This window comes from Lynx rufus, unplaced genomic scaffold (genome assembly GCF_022079265.1).
Source record: "Lynx rufus isolate CCGP_SWC_20201006 ecotype Redwood Valley unplaced genomic scaffold, mLynRuf1.p SCAF_1, whole genome shotgun sequence".
NCBI classification, from domain to species: Eukaryota; Metazoa; Chordata; class Mammalia; order Carnivora; family Felidae; genus Lynx; species Lynx rufus.
In genome coordinates, this window is record NW_025814823.1 from 136,531,704 (window position 1) to 136,552,933 (window position 21,230).

Genomic DNA, 21,230 nt, shown 5'->3' on the forward strand with positions numbered 1-21,230 from the left:
ATTATTTCTTTTTTGTTCTGACATAGCAAGTCTTATTACTGAGCCAAGAACCATTTAATTGTCTGCATATCAAAGAGCTCAAGGAATTATTGGATGGTGTGACTAAGTTTTAGACAAGTGGTGGGGTATTTCAAAATGTCAAATTAGTGAAGAATTGTAGAGAAGGGGAAAGAAAGGGGCAGACAGGAGAAAAGAGGACTTCACTGGGGGTGGGGTGGGGGGGCAACAGCAGAACATTCTGCTTTGATGGAACCAAGTCCAATATCCAGGAGAGAAGACTGGCTATTCTCTTTTTAAAGTCTGTTTCCAGGGACAGATTCTGCAATCTCCCGCATGGGGACCTTTCTTAGCTTTCAGCAGGCTCAAAAAGAAATTTGGCAGTTCAGGTTTAGCTACACTTCCCCTTCGTCAGGCCTGTGAGGACCCAATGGCAGCCCCGGAGGTGGTTCTAGAAGCTTATGATAAAGCCTCTCTCAAGGCCTGGAGGGCGGAGAGAATGGTACAGACGGTGAGCCTTTTCCTTGGTGCCCAGTTCCCTGCTTGGGCTTCCTCTTCTCTTCGCAGGTCCCTGGCCCTCTTACTCTTCATCATTCCAACAAATGTACCAAGACATGTGCAGGGGTGCTGGAGTGCTCAGCTGGCAAAATTGTGCCCTTGGTAGTTGGCTCTGTCCTTGAGCAGCTTGCCTGGTTTTGTCGTCGCAGTCTGTCCTCCTTCTCCTTATCTGGGCAGTGGTGCAAATGACAGCACTCACTGCACAGAGCTGCCGTGCATTGTGGGTAAGGCTCAGCGCCGGGTCTGGCACATGCTACCCCATTATGGTTCCTCCGCCAGAAGAACGCTTCAATATGCAGAGGAAGAGGGAAGGAGCTTTGCTTAGGAAAATTTAGGGCATTACTTTGGCTTGTTCCTATCCCTGACCCTACCCCTAACCTTAACCCTCATCTCTGAACTAGTTTGAGATAGAGACGTTCACAGACAACAAAGAATAAGCATTCCTGCTAAGTGGATTCCTTATTCTTTTGAGTTGGTGGGGGTGGAGGCCCCACTCCAGGCAGGTCAGTTCCGGTCAGGAGCAGCTGAGGCTCTAACCTAATCCCCAGTATTCTTTCCTCTGTGTCCCCACCATTTGGGAAGTTTTCTTGATTGACTTCAGGGCTAGCCAGCCAATCGAAACAAAGCAGAGGGCAGAACCTGTCTCAGAGATGTGGTTAAAGATAAAGCAAACCAGACTGTGCTCTTTAATAAAGCATTTTAAGGAGGGCACACAGCTTACAGGCATTGTTCTGTCTGTCTGACCCAGTTGTAATGAAGTCTAATCATTTTCCTCTTACCTCCCTCTTCTCTCTCACCTGCATTGTAGACAGTATGTATCCAGAATGATCCTATCCATCACCACTGTGATAAGGATCATGATTTCAATGACTAACAATAGACGGTAAATTCATAACAATATCCACGGATATGTTTACCACAAAACTCCTTGGTTTCTATTGCTATGTACTTCAGTTTAAAATAAATCATTTAGAAAAAGGGAGAAAGTTGATGGTAAACTAAAAAGAAATAATGCAAAATATGAATTCCAAACGTGCAGCAAACTTCACAGAATTTTACACTAAAAAAAAACCCCAGTTAAATAGATAATCCTTTTAATACTAATCACTGATATATGAAAGACCCTGGGAATACGAAGTTTATGAAAGAAAGAAAATTGATAGATCAAGGAATGGCAGATAAATGATACTTTATGAGTGTTGGGTGTGTGTATCCCCTCTTGATTAAATAGGTTTTAACCTAAAATCAGGGTTTTATAGGAAAACATAACTGAAATCCCTTCTCATCCATTCTTTGAGAAAGGAGTGTCGTGGGTAGAAAGCACGTGGGCTTTGGATCGGCTCTGCTTCAAATCCTGGCTCTGCCACTCGCCTGTGTGACAGCAGACACACTGTGTTCTCCCTGAGTGTCCCACTTCCAAGAAGTAAACCTTATAGGTTGCGCTGTGTGTTCTAACACCCTCCCTCCCTCTGTCTGTGTCTGTCTCTTTCTCTCTCTTTCACACACACACACACACACACACACACACACACACACAACTATTTAGCTATGATCTGTTCGCCCAAGAGTCATCTACATGCAGGTTCTAGCTGATTGATTACTGACAGCATAAACATCCAGTGAATATGTTCTAAACCATTCCTGTGGTTTTTATAAATGGCAACACTATCAAATTACATATGGGAATCCTGGTCAGTATTGTAAACATTTCTAAGTCTTTATTTACTTGATCTTAAAAAATCACTATCTCCAGGGGCACCTGGGTGGCTCAATTGGTTGAGTGTCCGACTTTGGCTCAGGTCATGAACTTGCAGTTTGTGAGTTCTAGCCCTGCGTCGGGCTCTGTGCTGACAGCTCAGAGCCTGGAGCTGCTTCAGATTCTGTGGCTCCCTCTCTCTCTGCCCCTCCCCAACTTGCACTCTGTCTCTCAAGAGTAAATAAAGATTAAATTTTTTTTAAATCAGTCTCTCCGTGATATGTAACATTAAGCACTCATCACTTATTTGATCTCCACACAGTGCGTCTTTCTATGAATTGTATATGATTCTGTCTGTCACAAGAGTGAACTCTTCCCTGAATTTGCTACTTCTTTTTTTTTTTTTTTTTGCAATTACTAGTTTTATGCAGCTATCATTTGTTCTGTCAAGAGCCATTGGGATTATGAAGGGCTTGAAGCAGCAGAGTATGGAGGTCATAAGCGTGGACTCTGAAATCAGACTGCTAGGGTTCAAATCTCAGCTTTGCTACCTATTTGCTGTGTGACCCTGAACAAACTACTTCAGCGCTCTGGGCTGCAGTTTCCTCATCTTCAGAAAAGTGAGATAATAACACAGTGGTATTAGGAGGACGAAGTGAATTCATCTTGATAGGGGCTGACCCTGTTCTGAACTGTAATTGCTATGAAAGTCTGAAAGAATGAAATGGTTAATTTTGCTATTTAAAATGGATAAATAAAATACTTAATAGTATATTGATAACTACTAAGATACTATTAATAATGTAATAGCTATTGAAATATTAGTAGAGTATATGTTATTTTTGAGACAGCTTGTAAGAGAAATGTACGTTAAGCATCTGACACACGGTAGGTATTTAGCAAATGGTAGCCAGTTGTTGTTATTCCGCCAGGAAAAAAGCCTGTGCTGGATTGTGTTGAAAGGGCACTCATTAGACTCAGTTCTGTGTATAGAGCGTTGAAAGAGCAGCTTTTTAAAAGTATGTTGTTTTCAGGTTCAGTCAACATGTGGTGACTAATGCTGAGTACCGTTAATGTGTCAAAGCCAAGCCATCGTTGTCCTGTGGGATGGGAGTCTGTGGGGCAGAGAAAGTAGTGGCGGGTGAGGGTCCTGAGGTGTTTGTGTTCCTACTTTTTGCTCCCCTCGCTGCTGCAAATCTTATTTTGAAGCAGCAGGCTTGAGAGCCAACTGCCTTGGGCTGCTGGTGATGAGGCAACCTGGATGGGGGCAAGGGGAAAACAGCGTGGCAGTGGATGGTGGATAGACGATTTCGAGCTGGTTAACTGTGCTGGGTTTCTCACTGATCCCTTACTTCAAAAGCATAGTTAGGGTGGCAAGAAAAACTGCAGCAGCCATGTGGCGAATGGCTCAGATTCACCACTCACAAGCTGTGTGATTACTCAACCTCTCTGAGCCTTAGTTTCCTTAAATAAAAATGGGAGAATAATTCTTGACCCTTGTTTAAAAAAATTTTTAAATGTTTATTCATTTCTTTATTTTTTAGAAAGAGTGCAAACGGGGGGAGGGGGTGGACAGAGAGAGAGGGAGACACAGAATCCAAAGCAGGCTCCAGGCCCTGAGCTGTCAGTCCTGAGTCCGATGTGGGGCTTAAACTCATGAACCTCGAGATTATGACCTGTGCCCGAAGTTAGTCCCTCAACCAGCTGAGCCACCCAGGCACCCCCTGACCCTCATTTAAATGAGAAATGCCTATCAGCTGCTTTGCTCAGTAGTGCCTGGCCCAGAGTAAGGGCTCTGTTAGCTTATGTTATTAGCATACGTAGAGGGATTCTGATAGCCACATCCATCAAGAGCACTTACCCATCTTTACTTCTGGGCTGCTGTTGAATAAGAAGCTCTATTCTATCCTAAAAATCAATTAGGTTACTATCCCCCACCCCACCTCTTCACTATACAGTTGTAAATGGTTTTTTCCATTTCTCCAATGCTATATATTTTAGAACAAAAATTTCCCCAGTGGATGCAGCTCTAAAGGAATAAGCTCTCTGACCCAGGCTTAGTTCAGGGAAATGGTCCTTGAGATGCAATCAGTGGGTATTATCGACACTCATTTCAGCTCAACCTGTCTGATCCCTAGGAAAAGAGATCTTAGCCATTTCGTTCCGGAGGCATGAAGTCTGTATTTTCCGGATCTTATGACTAAGCCTGTGTTGTGTCACATTGAAAGGTTGGTACTGGGTCATGTATGATGTCACCTAGAAGTCCACAGTCACTCACTGGCACTGTTGGGAACTCTGGTCACATCCATTGTCCTGGTTGGCAGCAGCAAGGCCATCCCTGGGAGACAGGTGCCCTAGAGCAAAGGCTCAGCATAGACTCCCTTGGGAAATAGCTTAGGCATGAGGGACCAGGAGTTCAAGATCCTAAAATAAAGTCAAATTGTACTTCACAAGAGATGCTTTTGGGCAGTTCAAGTCTCTCTCTCTCTCTGTGGAACCCTGGATGTGCTTGTCTTGTGTCTGTGTGGCAGGAGGGGTGGGGCGGGAACAGATTTATATTTCTCTTCCGTAGGCTTCCCAAAGGCTTTCCTGGGGAAGGAAGGGGGAATGCAGAAAGGCAGCTACTAAGGAGTTGACCCTGAGCTATTGCTCAGACGTGCCAGGGGTCTATGGGAGCATGTGCACCTGCTGAGTCATGACCAGGTGAGGGGTGGCTGCAGAGGAAGGGGCAAGTGGGGCGGCCTGCCCCGAAGGCTGACTTCCCTCTCATTTCCACATTCAGAACTGTGCCTTGGACGCTCTGTGCCTGCAACTGTTCTCCCCAGACCAGATCCTTGCCCTCATTGAGTTTACAGTCCAAGGGGGAAGATGAATATCTAACAAGGAAACAAATGAATCAATTTCAGGATAGTGATAAGTGCTACCAAGGAAATGGAATTCTGTGATAAAGGATAACATAGGGCAGCTATTTCGAGTGGCTGGGAAGGACTATATGACGGGACATTAGAGCAAAAGGTCTAGAGGCTGAGAAGAAACCATGCAGGAGTAGGTGGAGGACAAGGGGGGTGGCAGGAGATGAGATTAGCAGAGGCCTGCAGCCTAGTAGATGCTCACAAAACAAGTGACTGAGGACGGGGAGGGTGGCAAGACCAGATCCTTCTGCATCTTGTGGGCCATGGAAGGAACTAGGAATCACTCTAAGTGCCAAGTTAAGGCTTCCAGGGATCTAAGCAGGGGAACAAGAAGACTCAGTTCATGTTTAAAAACAGATCAGTGGCTGCTGTATTGGAGAATGGGATTTGAAAGGGGCTAGAGTCACAGCTTGTGAGTTCCGGTGTAGAGAGTTCTGTGAGGTCCTCCTCTGTAAGCTCATCTCACACTGGATTGTAATTGTTTGATGTTCCCTCATCTTGCTCCCAGCAGCATAGTCATTGCTTAAGGGCAAATAAGAGTTTGCAATGCTCAGGTTCAATTGTTGTTTATGGTTAGATAAACTACAACGAACCTTTCCAGAAAGGCATGCAGGTCCTTAGGTTTTGAGTGTTAGCATACTGTCCCTGAGAATGTCTGCTTTGAAGAGGTTGTCAGGAAGGAGAAACTTTTCCCGTACCCTCTTAGGCTCATTGAGTGGGGGCCTGAAAATCTAACTGGCAATAGATACATTAACAGGAAAAAAGGCACACAATTTTTATTACTGTTTACCTGCAAGGAAGTTCACAGAAAGCAAGCGAAACTCAAAGAACCAGTTAGACTTGTGAGCTTGTATACCCTTCTTACCAAAGGAAAAGGGGTTTGGGCTTTAAGGAACAATAAATTGTGAGGAAGTGACTAGGAAATACATCAGGGAAACTAATGGAATATAAGGGCTATTTTATTAAAGTTGTTTCTGCAGTTTCATGTTGGTGCTGGTTGTCCATCATTCGTGATAAAGGTCATTCCTCTTCCTGGTATAGGAGCGAGTGAGCGACACCATCACAAAGGGAACTTTGTGCTTTGTTTTGAAGCAGAATTATCCTGTATCTGTTGATTCTCAATTGCTTTCAGCTCAAAGTCTTATCTGAATAATCTTTATGCCAAAGTGGCACATTTTGGGGTAGCATATCTTAATCTCTTTCAAGATCCATGTAGATATAAACTCCTCATATAAAATAATCAGTTATATTTGTTAATAGCCATACCCACTACACTCCTGGGCCAGGGAATCCGAATCACAGGTGGATGTCTTAGAAAAGAGATACAGAGGAGAGAAATATTAATAAAATCTGTCTAACCATTGATGGGATGTCATCCCTTCGGCAAACTTGATATACAGCCTTAACACTGTCGGGAGTTCAGGCAAAAGTCTGTGTATTGTTTTAGATTTTCCTCCTTGGAGCCTTAGTAGAGTAGTTGGAGAAAGAAGTCCCTACATGTTTGTGCAATTAAATCGAATATAGACAGATGTTGTGGAGGATGGTAAGCCATGACCATAGCTGCTTTTTAGAATGCAATGCCCACCAAGATGGGTAATGTGATTTCAAAACTGGCAGTGGGTGCTGCAGGCAAGATGAGGCTCTGCAGAAAGAGGCTGGGAGAAAGTGCCTTAAGTGACATTTTGGTCTCCTGGGTGCCATTTCTGTATCTGAAGAAGATGAAAAGATGCTTATCACATGGCCTCTTCCCTAAGGGTTATTATGTCACCTGACCATGTCCAGACCTCTCAGCTGAGGTGTTTGTACATTCTGATGTGCTGAGCGGCAGGTGAAAGATTAATACTGTGAAATGCTTGAAGTATTGTGGAAGGGTGGGCAGAATTCAGAGGGTGAAAGGGACCACTAGAGCCTTGGTGAGATGCTGGAAGGAAGAAAAGCTCTGATGGACGGAGACATTTGCCACATGTGTGCACATGTGTGGAAGGAGTGTGTAGTTTTAGTCGTTGTAGGTAAACAAAAGGAGTTTAGAATTAAAGCAGAGGTGCCTGGGTGGCTCAGTTGGTTAAGTGTCTGACTTCAGCTCAGGCCATGATCTCGCAGTCCATGAGTTCGAGCCCTGCATCGGGCTCTGTGCTGACAGCTCAGAGCCTGGAGCTGCTTCAGATTCTGGGTCTCCCTCTCTCTCTGCCCCTCCCCTGCTCATGCTCTGTCTCTCTCTCTCTCTCTCTGTGTCTCTCTCTCTCAAAACTAAATAAACATTAAAAAAAAGAACTAAATCTTGTATTTGGAAGAAATTTCCATCAGTAAGAATTTTGAGATACTTTAATTAGATTATCAAGGCATGAAAATGGATGCCTTTTCTGACTGAGAATTTATCTGGTGCAGTCCATGTGTTGGGTGCTCTAGATTCGTCCTGTCTCACCATTGCAACTCTATGAGGGAAGGTTTATTGTTGTTGTTGTTTTACTAAATTTCAAATTTTAATTTCAGCGTACTTAACCTGTGTTATATTAGTGTCAGGGGTACAATATAGTGAATCAACAATTCTATACATTACCAGTGCTCATCATAAGTGTACTCTTAATCCCCTTCACCTGTTTCACCCATCCCCCCACTCACTTCCCCTGGTAACCACCATTTTGTTCTTTATAGTTAAGAGTCTATTTCTTGGTTTGTCTCTCTCTCACTCTTTTCTTCCTTGGTTCATTTGTTTTCTTTCTTAAATTCTACGTATGAGTGAAATCATACAATATTTGTCTTTCTCTGGCTGACTTACTCAGTTTAGCCTTATACTCGTTAGCTCCATCCTTGTTTTCTTACAAATGGCAAGGTTTCACTCTTTTTTATGGCTGAACAATAAATATTCCATTATATATATCACATATTCTTTATCCGTTCATCTACAGATGGACCCTTGGGTTCCTTCCATAATTTGGCTATTGCAGATAACGCTGCAATAAACAGAGGGAGTACATATATCTTTTGAACTTGTGATTTTGTATTCTTTGAGTCCTTTCCAGTGGGGCATTTGTTGGATTGTAGGGTAATTCTATTTTTAATGTTTTTGAGGAATCTCCATACTGTTTTTATGGGGAAGGTATTTTTTTTTAATTTTTTTTCAACGTTCATTTATTTTTGGGACAGAGAGAGACAGAGCATGAACGGGGGAGGGGCAGAGAGAGAGGGGGACACAGAATCGGAAACAGGCTCCAGGCTCTGAGCCATCAGCCCAGAGCCTGACGCGGGGCTCGAACTCCCGGACCGCGAGATCGTGACCTGGCTGAAGTCGGACGCCTAACCGACTGCGCCACCCAGGCGCCCCTATGGGGAAGGTATTTTTATGTTCACTTGATGGATGTGAGATCTGAGGCTTGGAAGATGGTTTGGTTTGCCCAGTGCTGTACAGTGGGTCAGGGTCTGGCTTCGGTACCTTTGCTCTTTCCCACACACTATATTCTCTGATTGGTGATCTTAACAAAAAGGATCAACAAGGATCTTTTGGGGGTTCAGTTATTCCCCTCCTTACTTCTTTTGAGTTTCCTCCAAGGTCCTGGACCCAATGGCACATTCTTGTCTAAGGCCTGGTGAAGGCTCTCAGGGTTTGGGTCACTCATCTTGGTTATAGACATATTCCTGGGCCCTCCTGGAAACTGGAGTTTGTCAGTTAAATACATATACATATAAATGATGATGCAGGCCAGACTGACAGGAGGCCAGTGTTTACCAGGACAGGCAGTCATGCTCTGCAGGTGTGCTTTCTTTCTTCAGTTTTGCTAGCTTATCCCAGAGGGAAAGAGATGCCCAGGTCATCTGAGTGCTCAGTGTAGGAAATGCTCTGAGTGGAAACCAAGGCTGCTGCCTTGTGTACTTTCAAAGAATTCCATTTTAAATCAGTTGTTAAAATTTTAAAATCAGGAAGTTTCATATAAAAATCCAAATTTCCAGGACCCCTGGGAGGCTCACTTGGTTAAACATCTGACTTCGACTCAGGTCATGATCTCACAGTTTGTGAGTTTGAGCCCCTGTCGTGCTCTGTGTGGACAGCTCAGAGCCTGGAGACTGCTTTGGATTCTGTCTCTCTCTCTCTCTGCCCTCCCCCACTTACACTCTGTCTCTTTCTCTCAAAAGTAAATAAACATTAAAAAAATTTAAAAAAAATTGAAATTTCTATCTCCTCTTGAAAAACTAAGGGGCGCCTGGGTGGCTCAGTTGGTTAAGCGTCCAACTTTGGCTCAGGTCATAATCTCATGGCCTGTGAGTTCAAGCCCCGCATTGGGCTCTGGTGCTGACAGCTCAGAGCCTGTGGAGCCTGCTTTGGATTCTGTGTCTCCCTCTCTCTCTCTCTCTGCCCGTCCCCTGCTCATGCTTGTCTCTCTCTCCTTCAAAAATAAATAAACATTTAAAAAACCCTAGGGGCGCCTGGGTGGCGCAGTCGGTTAAACGTCCGACTTCAGCCAGGTCACGATCTCGCGGTCCGTGAGTTCGAGCCCCGCGTCGGGCTCTGGGCTGATGGCTCAGAGGCTGGAGCCTGTTTCCGATTCTGTGTCTCCCTCTCTCTCTGCCCCTCCCCCGTTCATGCTCTGTCTCTCTCTGTCCCAAAAATAAATAAACGTTGAAAGAAAAAAAAAATTAAAAAAAAAAAAACCCTATAAGGTCTACCACTCTCTGTTGCTTTGTACCTGGCCCTCTTTGGGCCTTACCTTACTTGTTGTCCCCCATAGACACCTAGATTTACAATCCGTAAACTGGAACAGAGCAACTGATCCAAATGCCCAGTTCAGTGAATTAGGCACCAGAAGGGCCATACTGATCATTGAGAGTGAGATACCTCCATCTTACACCTGGGGAGCTTTTAAAGCACCCTTGCCTGGGCACCACCCAGGCCAATTGAATCAGAATCTCTGATGGTGGATATTGTTTGAAAAGCTCACAAGGTGGCCTAATTAATTTTCAGCCCAGTTCAGAAACTCTTTTTAGGGTTTCCACATAAATAACACTCGTACCTTGGGTCTCTGCCAGAGAAATGGGCTTAGAAAGTCTGGAATGCAAGATTGGTTTTCACTTATCTCCCAGCACCTTTTGGGCAGCCCATTCACTTATCTTGATTTACTCATATGTAACTGAGCCTTTAGGACATTTATGTCCATGCCTCTAGAGTTTGGATGTGTTTTTACAAAATCCTGGAGAAAGAATAGACGAGAAAGAAAGAATTATTTCAGAGTTTCCCTTTGAAATGCTTGGACATCAAGACTATCATATGGCAAATATTAAGGAAACAGGTAATGGCATTTTGAAGCTACTTGCTCTTTTTTGTGTGCCTGTGCTTTGGAAAAAAAAAAACAATGATTAAAAAAAAGTACAACAAACTTGACAGGTTCCTTTGAAGACTTTTTCATCCCCCGAGGAAACATTTCATTAGCAAGCCCTGGGAGAGATTGGTCTCTGTGGGTATCTGACGGCTGCCATGGGCAAAGCTATAGTTGTAGTCCATTCCAACCTCTCCCCCCACCCCTAGCAAAAGCTGTGTCCATCAGCGATGCCTTTATCCAGGGCTACCCTGGTCATCAGTGCAAATGGCAGAAAATGACATTTGCATCTGGGCAAAAAGCATCATAAATGCTAATAGCTGTGGCTTGTCAGGGTCTCTCCTAGTCAGTGAAGCGTGGTGGGTTTGTATCTGCATAGGGTGAGATCTTTGCTCTTCCCCTAGCCAAAGTGCCCTTAAAGCCTTGTTTGATTTTCTGGGAGAAGATCTCCAATGGGATGCACGGGAGGACCTCAGTCCAGAGTTCACAGTCTGTGTAATGAAAGAGAGTTTCAATCACAATGGGAAAATCAAAACTTGCCCTTGGAAACTCAGCCTGACATTTTTGCAGCTTCCAATAAAAAATGACTTGGTTTGTCAGGGAACCATGGGGATCTTGGCCTTTAGGGAATATCCTTTTATAATTGAAAAATTTCTAGATTTTATTTCCTCTTTCTCTTTTCCCCCCTCTTTTCTCACCTCCTCTTCTAAAACAATGATAAAATTAACAAAGTAAAATGGAAGGACTAGCAAATAAGAAAATACGGGGTTTTCAGATGATTTGGGTTCCACTTCCTTCCCACTTGCTTGTGGACCCGGATCCAGTTACTTAAATGATCAGTTTTATCACCTACAAAATGGGGAATACATCCCCCTGTCCCATTATCCTGTCCAAGGTGGATAAAAGTGAGTCTTTCATTAAGGTTTAATTACTATTAAGCTTACTATTTTGGGGGCTTATCTCTGCACGTCAAGTATTCTTGGAAAGGCCCTTGGCGCGTGCTCATAAGACTTTAATTGAGGGGACAGTGGAGATCTCTGTTGAATTGAGCATGACTGGACTTCATCTTTCCATCCTGGCTCACCTGTCAAGCTGTTTGTGTTTTATGAGAGAGGGTATTAACATCCTGAAAAGACCTGGCCTTGGAGTTCTTTGTTGGGCATCGTATGCACCCTGAAACCTCACCAGATGATGCAAAGAGCCCCTTAGCAGTGCTTCTTAACCAGGGGGTTATATCAGAAACACTTGGGGAAACTTTTTCAAGCTAGCTGAGCTCCAGTGCCCTCCTCCACAGATATTCTGGTACCTCAGGTTTTGGGGGTATAATATAAGCATATGTAGCTTGGCAAACAAAAATTTCTAGTTGATTCTGATACTTCTTCCTCAGGTTGGGTACCACTTCTCTAAGGATAAATTAAAGGGTCTGTCTGGCTTCACCTCTGATGCACGATATTCCAGAGATAGCCTGTTTGGAAAATGTCTTTCACCTGATGAGTTGAGTTTGAAGACAGAGGAGTAGGGGCATCAGCATTTCTGCATGATGCCTCAGGGTTCCCCTGAAGAAGCCTCAGCATGGCTATTTCCTTGCCAAGAACAGTTTTGCCTTCTTTTCCACCCAAACAATTCTACCCTTCAGGTCTAGCTCATATTATGACCCACCTTTTTTATTGCCCCCAGCCTAACAAGCTTGTCTTTCTGCACTTTTAATTCACTCATTATCTGGATGATTTATGTGACAATTCAATTAGCAACTGATGGCCTAGCTTCTGTTTCACTTGAATGCAATTTGTCTTGTATTGCTATTTAATTTTTCTCTTATCACTGTCGAGCAGAAATAGCAATGATCTCAATTTTCATTCTGGCTTTACTTCTAACCGCATAGCCTAGGCAAGATATTTAACCTTTCTGGGCTTCAGAGCCCATTTATAAAGATTCTCTTTCTTATCTCACCACTCAAGCTTAGGTTCTTGAACAATTCTTGTTCATTTACTTTTATTTTTGTTGACAGTCATTGTGATAGACACTTTCTAATATGGTTCCCATTAATCCCTGACTCCTGATATTCACTTCCTGCCTGTTAGTGTGGGAAGGACCCAGTGAATAGAATATGGCACAAATGATGAGATGTCACTTCTCTGGCTTCTTGCCAACAACCACTGAGTTATCTTGGAAGTGGATCTTGCTTCAGTTGAACTTTGAGATGACTGCTGCCCCCGTCAACACCTTATGATTACAGCCTTGCACTGACCTTCAAAGAGATGATTTAGCTAAGCCATGTCTGGATTCTTGACCCACAGAAATAGTGAGATAATAAAGACATGTTGTCTTTAGCCACTAAATGTTATGCAGCATAGATGACTGGTCCTATCTATGAGATGAGTTGATGGGTATGGTAATCTATCTACCTGAGTTGGCCTGGGTAAGCTAAATTATGCTGCAGAAACAAATGACCCCAAAAGCTCAGTGGCTTACATCTGCAAAGTTTATTCCTTACTCACACTGTATGTCTACTGAAGGCTGGTAGCTGTGTTCAACATTTTCTTCCCTCCAGAACTCTCCATAACAGGCTGACAGAGCTACCTCTATCTGGAACATTGCCAATCAGCATGGAAGGGGAAAGAGAGCAGTGCAAAGTATGCTTTGGTTTTTAAAGTTTCCACATGAAAACAATTCCTCATACTTCTGCCTGTATCTCATTGGCCGAAGCAAGTCACATAATGTTGAAAAGGCTGTGCTTTTGGTGGAGTCCAAAGTATAGTCCTTCCTGGAGGACTAAGTATTTGTGAATCATAACACAGTGTAACACATAACATCGCATAGTGTTTCAGAGGGAGCGGGAGCCATGGATAGCCACGATGTTTGTCACAGCCTCAGATGAATGGGCATAGAGGCCTTGGGGCCTGTAAGAAAGGAGAATATGATTGAAGATCTGTGTTTTCTAGAGAAGGGTTGAAAATTAACGGAGTATTGGGCACTGAGGAAAATTGAGGTTTTTTTTTCTTTTTTTAAGTATTCCCATAATCATTATTATCTCCACAAGGTCCCCCTAAAACAGTGAATACTCTATGGCAAATGCAGCTTTAAGACATCCCCCAGTCTGCACACCTCTTCTGATTGGATTGCCTTTCCTAAGATCTTTAAACTTCTTTTGTATAGAAATAGAAGAGCTTCATTTGTCGATAATCCCATTCATAAAGTTAAACTGGATTTCCAAACAGCTGTCTTCCTGCAGTCAGTTGTTAGGAGAGGAAAACTTGACAGATGACCTTGAGCAAGTCTGCCATTCTCTGGGCTTCACTCTTCTCAAAGTTCCACTCTAATCTCACCTTCCAGTGTAATAACCACAGTCCGTGTGGGCTTTCCGAAAATATTAGGGGAGCTTAAGAAATGATTGCTAGCCCATCCATCTCAGAGACCTTGTGAGGCTGGCTTTACAGAGAAAGTTTGATGGGAAGTGCAGAGATCTGAATGTCAATATATCGAGCTTGCAGAGCAGGAGACGCTGGGCCTGACTTAGCTGGTAATCCAAGCCAACATGATGGATCTATCGTTAAAACCAGAACCAGATTAAACTACTTCTGATGCACAGTAGAGAAATGTCAGGGCCAGAGATCACCTGAAAAATAAAGGAGAGACTCACTGAGGATCCTTCTTCCTATAAAATATACTTTTGCCCTCAGGCCCTGCCTCTTTGGATCATGCCAGATGTTATTGTTTTTCTCCTGGGGTTATAGTTTATGTCAAAAGGAATAGATTTCACTTTAGTGATTTCTCAAGGAGGCATAAAGTCCCAGAATCATGATTGTAAAAGTGACCTTAAATGCCATCTAAGCCAAGCCCTGCCCAGCACAGGAGTCACTTCTTCATGTCTGTGATCTGGGACTGTTGATCAGAAACAGGTTTTAAATTTCCCAAGATTCTTTAGGATTTGATCCTATCCCAGTTTTCTTTCCATATTGCACCATAGGGAGTATGTGGGAAAAGCACTGAAGAAGTCTATAACAAGGATGTGGAAGCAATACCCTTCCTTTTTAAAAAAAATATAACTTATTGTCAAATTAGCTAACATATAGTGTATACAGTGTGCTCTTGGCTTCGGGAGTAGATTCCCATGATTCATTGCTTACATGCAACATCCAGTGCTCATCCCAAAAAGTGCCCTCCTCCATGCCCATCACACATTTTCCCCACTCCCCCCCCAAATCAAACCTCAGGTTGTTTTCTATATTTAAGAGTCTCTTATGGTTTGCTTCCCTCTCTGTTTGAAACTATTTTTCCCCTGCCTTCCCCCATAGTCTTCTGTTAAGTTTCTCAAATTCCACGTATGAGTGAAAACATATGATATGTCTTTCTCTGCCTGACTTATTTCACTTAGCATAATACCCTCCAGTTCCATCTACCTTGCTGAAAATGGCAGGATTTCATTCTTTCTCATTGCCAAGTAGTATTCCATTGTATATATAAACCACATCTTTATCCATTCATCAATGGACGGACATTTAGGCCCTTTTCATAATTTGGCTATTGTTGAAAGTGCTGCTATAAACATTGGGGTACATGTGCCCCTATGAATCAGCACTTCTGTATCCTTTGGATAAATTCCTAGTAGTGCTATTTCTGGGTCATAAGGTAATTCTATTTTTAATTTTTTGAGGAACTTCCACACTTTTTTCCAGAGCGGCTGCACCATGCATTCCTACCAACAGTGCAAGAGGGTTTCTGCACATCCTCTCCAACATCTGTGGTTTCCTGAGTTGTTAATTTTAGCCACTCTGACTGGTGTGAGATGGTATCTCAGTGAGATTTTGATTTGTATTTCCCTGATGATGAGTGATGTTGAGCATCTTTTCATGTGTCTGTTGGCCATCTGGATATCTTCTTCTTTGGAAAAGTATCTATTCAGGTCTTCTGCCCATTTCTTCACTGGGTTATTTGTTTTTCAGGTGTTGAGTTTGGTAAGTTCTCTATAGATTTTGGATACTAACGCTTTATCCGATAAGTCACTTGCAGATATCTCCTCCCATTCCATCGGTTGCCTTTTAGTTTTGTTGATTGTTTCCTTTGCAGTGCAGAAGCTTTTTATCTTGATGAGGTCCCAATAGTTCGTTTTTGCTTTTAATTCCCTTGCCTTCAGAGACGTGTTGAGTAAGAAGTTTCTGTGGCTGAGGTCAAGAGGTTGTTGCCTGTTTTTTCCTCTAGGGTTTTGATGGTTTTCTGTCTTACATTTAGGTCTTTGATCCATTTTGAGTTTATTTTTATGGCAATACCCTTCTTCTTAGTGACAGACCAAATTTTGCACTTGGCAAAAAATCTACCATTTTGCAACTAAAATGCCCTTAATTGTTGGAGGAAATGTTGAGAGAGGCCAGAGCTTGTACCCCAGAAATCCTACTCTGAAACTGACTACCTGTGAAACAAATTTCCCCCTCTCTGGCATACTTTTTTCTTAATATGAGGGTGATAAGGGTGTTTCTAAATAGTAAATTGGCAGTGCTTTTAAACTGCTTGATGAATTTATTCTGTAATAAGTGTGTAATTGTTTGTATGGTCATCTAGTTAGTGTCTAAATATTATCTTTCATTTCATAGCACCTAACTTTCTCCTTCTCATCTGTGTATCGAGCACCATGTTAAATACTGGGAATACCAAGAGTATTCGAGGGTTGTTTTTTTTTTTTTTTTTTGTCTAGCAAGTGAGATAGACATATGATAACATAATATAATGCATGTTGGGTGTTTTAATAAGTATTGTTTAAAGATTTATGGAAACAAATGTAAGGTGAACCTGTTGGTATGATTGCTAATGGATGAGGAAGGTGTCAGATAAGACAGGTCTTGAAACATGAGCTGTTTAGATGTTCACAGCCTGGGAAAGACATTCCAGGCATAGAGAAGGGCATGGACAAAGGCAGAGGTATGAACATACAGACATGTATGGTAGTCTGTTCTAGGCACATGTTAACACTGCACTTCTTAGTCTCTTTTATGTTGGTGGAGCCATGTGACTAGTTCAGGCTAATGAGTTACAAACAAGTTAAACAGCACTTCTGGGCCACAGCTGTTAATAGATTGTTCAAGATTACCCAGAGCTCTTCTTCCCCCGACTGCTCACTGCCACCCCCCCCCCCCGGCCCCGAACACAACCAGCAATGTCAGACATGGTGGCTGTTTGGTCATTATGGGTCCCTGAGACCATGATGAACATAGCACTTCATTAAACCCGATGCAGATGTGAGATGAGTGAGAAGTATATCTCTTTTTTTGTCATATCACTAAGATTTGGGAGGTGTTTGTTATAACAGCATAACCTAGTGTATTCCTCTCATTTAGTGCAAAGGTAAGAAATAAGTGTGGTGTATCTGCCAAATAAAATATAAGATGCCTGATAGAACTGGTTGGAAGTGGAGGAAAAGGAGATTGGAAATATGGGCGAAGATCAAACTATGAGAAACTCTGACACCATACTGAGAAGTTAATTTAAAAGTATAGGCAATGAAAAGCCATTGAGGGATTCAAATTACTCTCTATTAGGTCATATAGATCATCTCTTCGGGCATCCCAGTCTACTGTTTTAGTTCTAATCCTACACTTCTTACAAGTTTAGGAGTTCTGAATCCAGAAAAATTAGAGGAGAAGATGGGATACCTCTGGCATAGAGAGTGTAGGTTAGGTGTGCCGTTCTTTCTGTTGCACTCCAGGTGTGTGGTGCAAAAGAAACCTGAGAAAGGTTTCTTTGTCCTGGAACAAGTATCCTTTCATTACTGATACCTCCCTATATCTGACACGGGCTACTTCTCTTAGACTAGACCTCTTAGGTAACAAAGCTTGCTTTTAGTGTTAGTATTTAAAAAATGGAAACCTTTGGGTTCATCTATGCTTCTTGTTCATTTTGGATACAAATTTAGAATGATCTATTGCTACTCTTAATTTCCTTTTTCTGCTCTACTGTTCCTTTCCAGCGCTGTTTCCCCATCTTTTACATTCTCTATGTATCCTACCCTCCAACATCCCAGATCATTCAGTTTCCCCAGATGTCCTTGACTCCATGACTATGTGTACATTGCCTATTTACCCCCAAGGCCCCAGAGTGGGATGTTAGTTATTGTGGAAATTCTACACACCCTCTTAAGACCCAGAAATTCCTATGCTATTTTTTTTTCATGAAACTTCCCCTCTCTAGTGGGAATTGATCTCTGAGTTCTTGGGGCTTTCCTTTCTCTAGTAGGACCCTCACCTCAATGAGATGTTACATTATGGCTATTTATGGATATGATCAGACCCAGAGATCAAGGGCAAGAATTGTTCTTGTTTAGTCCTCATAGTGTACTTAGCAGTGCTGTGAACATATTGAACATTGATATTTTTAAAAAATTGGTAGCCTTGCAAACCATAAGAGACTCTTAAAAACTGAGAATAGGGGCGCCTGGGTGGCGCAGTCGGTTGGGCGTCCGACTTCAGCCAGGTCACGATCTCGCGGTCCGTGAGTTCGAGCCCCGCGTCGGGCTCTGGGCTGATGGCTCAGAGCCTGGAGCCTGTTTCCGATTCTGTGTCTCCCTCTCTCTCTGACCCTCCCCCGTTCATGCTCTGTCTCTCTCTGTCCCACAAATAAATAAACGTTGAAAAAAAATTTAAAAAAAAAAAAACTGAGAATAAACTGAGGGTTGATGGGGGGTGAGAGGGAGGGGAAAGTGGGTGATGGGCATTGAGGAGGGCACCTGTTGGGATGAGCACTGGGTATTGTATGGAAACCAATTTGACAATAAATTTCATATGAGAAAGTAAGAAAAATAAAAAAAAAAAAAAGAAAATTGGAAGCCTTGAAATTGACAGTTTTTAAATTGAAATCTTTGAAAAAATAATGAAAAGCTTTGTCTTATTTCTCTACTTTATTCCTTCTGAGGCTGTCTCTAAAATACATAGTCTTTCATATGTCTCCAGCACCTCCCAGTTTAGCATCAACTCCAAGTGTGCTTCATTTGCAGATTGTTTTCTTCTATATAGTGATAAAGATGTTTCATTAGAACAGAATGACATCAGTTCCTTTGGAAGGCTTTGGATTGAAAGTCAGTAAATACAAGATGAATGTCAATGGAAACTCATTTCTCTTCTGGAGATAGGGAAGGTGGGGGAGCAGATAATGTAGAAGTGAAAAGTGTGCCACCCATGAGATTATAAATGTGTACCAAAGAGAACAGAGTGATGTTTAACCTGGAGGAAAGTGCAGTGAACATAAGTAAAGAGAAACACTTTTAAATACAAATATCTAAGAGGTCAGTGAAACTGAGGATTTTTTTAATTCCAATATAATTAATATACAGTGTTATATTAGTTTCAGAGGTCCAGTGTAGTGATTCAACAACTCGATACATCACTCAATGTTTATCGTGATAAGTGTACTTTCATTGCCCTTCACCTATTTTATGTACCCCACCCACTCACCTCCCTTTGTTCTCTGTAGTTAACAGTCTGTTTTGGGGTTTGTCTCTTTTTTCCTCCCCCCCCTTAAATTCCACATATGAGTGAAATCATACAGTATTTGGCTTTCTCTGACTGACCTATTTCACCTAGGTTTATACTCTCTAGACCCATCTATGTTGTTCCAAATGACAAGAACTTATTCTTTTTTTACGGCTGAGTGTGTGTATCACATCTTCTTTAACCGTTCATCTATTTTTTTTTAAGTTTATTTATTTTGAGAGAGAGAAAGCAAGCAAGAGAAAGCAAGAAGGGGCAGAGAGAGAGAGAGAGACAGAGAGAGAGAGAGAGAGAGAGACAGAGAATATTCCAAGCAGGCTCCACATTGTCAGTGCAGAGCCTGACATGGGACTTGATCCCACAAACCATGAGATGGCAACCTGAGCCAAAATCAAGAGTCGAATGCCCAACCAACTGAACCACCCAGGTGCTCTTCCATTCATCTATTGATAGACACTTGGGCTTTTTCATAATTTGGCTATTGTAAATAATGCTGCAATAAACATAGGGGTGGCTTGTATCTTTTTGAATTAATGTTTTTGTATTCTTTGTGTAAATATCCGGTAGTGGAATTACTGGATCATATAGTAGTTCTATTTTTAATTTTTTTGGGGGGGCAGATAAGGGTTTGCTTTATTGAATAATTGACCTGTGTAATTGCTGAGGCCACTGTATACAGACAAAAGAGAGGAAGCTTTATTTCTTTGTCTCTTGCTCCTTGGACAGAGTCTGATGATTTCTTCCTTCTTGGCTTGGAGGTGCTCTTCACAGACTTTGTGTGCTTCCTTGGTCCTTGATCTGTGGACCTTTTTCAGCAGAAGCCTTTTCAGCAGAAGCTTTTTGAGAGCCCTGTCTGCCTTCAGCTTGTGGATGTGTTCCATGAGAATCCGCCTGTTTTTGAACAGGTTGCCCTTGACTTTCAGGTACAGGCTATGACACATGTGGCAGTCAGTCTTCTCAGAGTCATGGTGTCTGCTGAGCAACTGGCACAGAATTCTCATTCTCCTCATCCAGGTCACCTTCTCAGGCATTCGAGCCTTGGCAGTACCTTTTCTCTTACTGATGCCCATATGCCTACCTTTCTGGCAGGCCAAGGTGTTTTTCTGGTACTGATCCTGGGAATGGACAGTACAGGCTTCTGGATGACCAGCCCATCCTTGATCAGTTTCTGGATGTACTGATGGGAGTTGGCACTGGTGATTTCCTTAGACTCATTGGGGTCCAACGAGGCCTTTTTTGCACAGTGGAGGACCTTGGAGGCAAGCCTCTTTTGAAGCCTGAACATACTTATGGCTGCCACCGTGGCAGTAAAAGGAAAGTATTTTTAACTTTTTGAGGAGCCTCCCTATTGTGTTCTACAGTGGCTGCACCAGTTTGCATTCCCACAGCAAGAGTCTTCCTTTTTCTCCACATTCTTCCCCACACTTGTTGTTTCCTGTGTTTTTGATTTTAGCCATTCTGGCAGGTGTGAGGTGGTATCTCATTGTGGTTTTGATTTGTGTTTCCCTGGTGATTAGTAATGTTGAGCATCTTTTCATGCATTTGTTGGTGATCTGTGTTTCTTCTTTGGAGAAATGTCTGTTCATGTCTTCTCATTTTTAAATTGGGTTCTTTGTTTTTTGGGCATTGAATTGTATCAGTTCTTTCTGTATTTTGGATACTAACCCTTTATCAGATATGTCATTTGTAAATATTTTCTCCTATTCATTAGATTGTCTTTTAGTTTTATTGATTATTTCCTTCACTGTGAAGAATTTTTTATTTTGATGGAGTTCCAATGTTTATTTTTGCTTTTGTTTTCCTGGCCCAAACTGAGGAAGTTTACTGTTGAACAAGACTTGTTTGGCAGAAGGATGGAGAGGGGGTTAATGGATAACAAAGTAGTTTGGTATTTGAGCAATATGACAGTCCAAAAGGCCAAGTGTTATTCTGGGCCATACTGGAAAAGAAATTATTCAAAATTTGAAGGAGGGAGTGAGAGAGAAATAGGAAGCCTGCTTTATCTTAGGAGGAGTGGTTAAGAGAGGTTTGTCCATAGTAAATCAGTAAATTGTGTCTGTCCACAACATGAGAGAAATTACTGCATTGGGAATATCCCCATCTTTGCAGAAGGATGGACTAAAACCTTACTTTCTTTCTGAAATTTAGAATACCTTCATTACTGGAGATCCCTTTTGCAATGAGTGCCAATATGTCTCTGTAAGGTTTAAACAGTAAAATGTGCTGTCACTGAAGTTTCATTGTGTAGGATCTAAAGGTATGTTTAAGAGGCAGACCTGGGGTAGGT

At 42.3% G+C, this 21,230-nt stretch overlaps 1 pseudogene; it reads right to left on the bottom strand.

The window, feature by feature from the left end:
* Positions 1-19,639: 19,639 nt before the first annotated feature.
* Positions 19,640-20,228, bottom strand: LOC124502857 (60S ribosomal protein L19-like; annotated as a pseudogene).
* Positions 20,229-21,230: the final 1,002 nt, after the last annotated feature.